The sequence below is a fragment of the Mastomys coucha genome, chromosome X (genome assembly GCF_008632895.1).
Source record: "Mastomys coucha isolate ucsf_1 chromosome X, UCSF_Mcou_1, whole genome shotgun sequence".
Classification (NCBI taxonomy): domain Eukaryota; kingdom Metazoa; phylum Chordata; class Mammalia; order Rodentia; family Muridae; genus Mastomys; species Mastomys coucha.
Window position 1 is genome coordinate 2,491,596 of NC_045030.1, and position 2,424 is coordinate 2,494,019.

General features: G+C 44.3%; 1 pseudogene; it reads left to right on the plus strand.

Moving 5' to 3' along the window:
• The first annotated feature begins 604 nt into the window (after positions 1-604).
• LOC116090953 overlaps positions 605-2,424 on the plus strand; it is a 3,720-nt pseudogene continuing 1,900 nt past the window's right edge.

Consider the following 2,424-nt stretch of genomic DNA (forward strand, 5'->3'; position numbering starts at 1 on the left):
GCGTGCGCCACCACTGCCCAAGTTTAGAACTCTTGCTGCTCCTCCAGAGGACCCAAGTTTAGTTGTCAGGTAGCTCACAACGTCCTTGTAAGTCCAGTTCCAGGGGATCCATTGCCCTCTTCTGCCCTCTGTTGGCACCTACGGACACGTACACCAGCACCCACAGACAACAGACACTTCAAAATATGACAATAATAATAATAATAGCAACAATAATAATAGGATATGGAGTTAGGATGGGATGGAGGAGTGGATCTGGAAGAGGTTAAGAACAAGAGTGGGGGGTCACAATAATCAAAATGCATTGGATGCACACCGAAAATTCTCAAAGAATTAAAATATGATATTACAACAAAAAATAATAAATGATGATATGGAAATGATTCCTTCATTTGCACAGGAAAGATAGAGTGTGAAGCCTGCAGATTCTTCAGGCCCAGTGAATGGACAGTAAGCAAATATGCAAGCATCTCTTCCTTACAGCTCGCCCTAAATTGTAGTTAGTAAATTTGAGAATTTTATATTGACTTATGATCCTGTAGTATGTTTTTCTGTTTAGCAATTAAAAGTGCAAACTGTGGCCCAGGAACACCTTCTTGGGAAGATGTTGACTGTGTCCGTGTTTTGGCCACCACTCAGAGGCTTTTCTTTTGATAATTGCAGCAGGAATGTTGTCTTGGAAGCTGAGTTTGCCAAAAGGGGTTCAAGCTCCCCCAAGCTTGGAAAACTGTCATTACTATTCCGGAGCTGGTGTATAAGGAAGGCATAGTTCTTGAAGCAGACACAAGAGCAACTGAAGGGATGGTTGTTGCTGACAAAAACTGTTCAAAAATTCACTTCATACCTCCTAAAAGTTATTGCTGTGGTGCTGGGACAGCTGCAGGCACAGACATGACAACTCAGTTTATGTCTTCCAACTTGGAGTTCCAGTCTCTCATCACTGGCCACCTTCTGAGAGTTGTTACAGCTAATCGGATGTTGAAGCAGATGCTTTTCAGGTAGCAAGGTTACATTGGTGCAGCCCTAGTTTTGGGGGAACCTCATCTCTATAGCATCTATCCTCATGGATCAACTGAAAAATTGCCTCATGTCACTGTGGGTTCTGGCTCCTTGGCAGCAATGGCTCTGTTTTGTTTTGCTTTGTTTTTGTTTTTTTCGAGACAGGGTTTCTCTGTGTGCTCTGGCTGTCCTGGAACTCACTCTGTAGACTAGGCTGGCCTCAAACTCAGAAATCCACCTGTCTCTGCCTCCCAAGTGCTGGGATTAAAGGCATGCGCCACCAGCGCCATGCTAGTGACTTACTTCTAACAAATAAACTATGGCAGACGTGGTGACATGTTGTAGTGATTCATCTTGCCTGATGGCAGCCATCTGTACATATGGCCACTAAGACTGGCTTAGAATATTCTTGGGAGTTTCTCCCACATAGTTTTCCAACATAGTATAAGTAAGCAAAGCTGTTAAGAGTCTTCTGTGTATCTTTGTGACTGGGCTTTGGTAACCTCAAGACTAGGACATGAACTCAAAATAAACCAGGTACTGTCCAGCTTGGATAAAGTTACTGTTGTTCGGATCAATGTATCTGTACCTGCTTCTGCCTCACTGGTTTTGGTCTTGCTGTTTCCTAGGATGATACGTCTGTCCTAGATTTGCCCCTGTCTTTCTTCAGTTTCACAGCACTTTATAGCCAGCTAGAATTCCCTGAGGCTATGCTGTTCCCGAATAGAAATCACCTGTGAGATTAGTTTATATAAAGATCATGGGGACTGGACATAGTAGTGCAAAACTATAATCCCAGTCCATGGGAGACAGAGGCATGAAGGTTGTGAATTTGAGGTCACCCTGGTCTAGATAGTAAGACCTTGTGTTAAAAAAAAAAAAAAAGACAACTATGCCTTCCACCACAAGTGTGCCTTTTCTCACTTTCTCTTCCCCCTGCTTTCTTCTAGCTCTAGGTTAGGGTTTCTATTGCTGTGATAAAATACCATGGCCAAAATCAACTTAGGAAGAAACGTTTTTATTTTGCCTTACAGCTTTTAAATCTATCAGGGAGGGAAACCAAGACCGGAACCTGGAGAGAGGAGCTGATGTAGAGGCCATGGAACCTGGAGAGAGGAGCTGATGTAGAGGCCATGGAGGGATGCTGTCTCCCGGCTTATTCTTCATGGCTAGCTCAGCCTTCTTTCTTATATCACTTGGGACCATCAGCCCAGGGATGGCACCACCCATAGTGAGCTAGGCCTTCCCAAATGAATCATCAATCAAGAAAATGTCCCACAGGCCAATCTAGTAGGGTTACTTTTCTTTCCAATTGAAGTTCCGCCGGGCGGTGGTGGCACACGCATTTAATCCCAGAATTTGGGAGGCAGAGGCAGGCAGATTTCTGAGTTCAAGGCCAGCCTGGTCTACAGAGTGAGTTCCAGG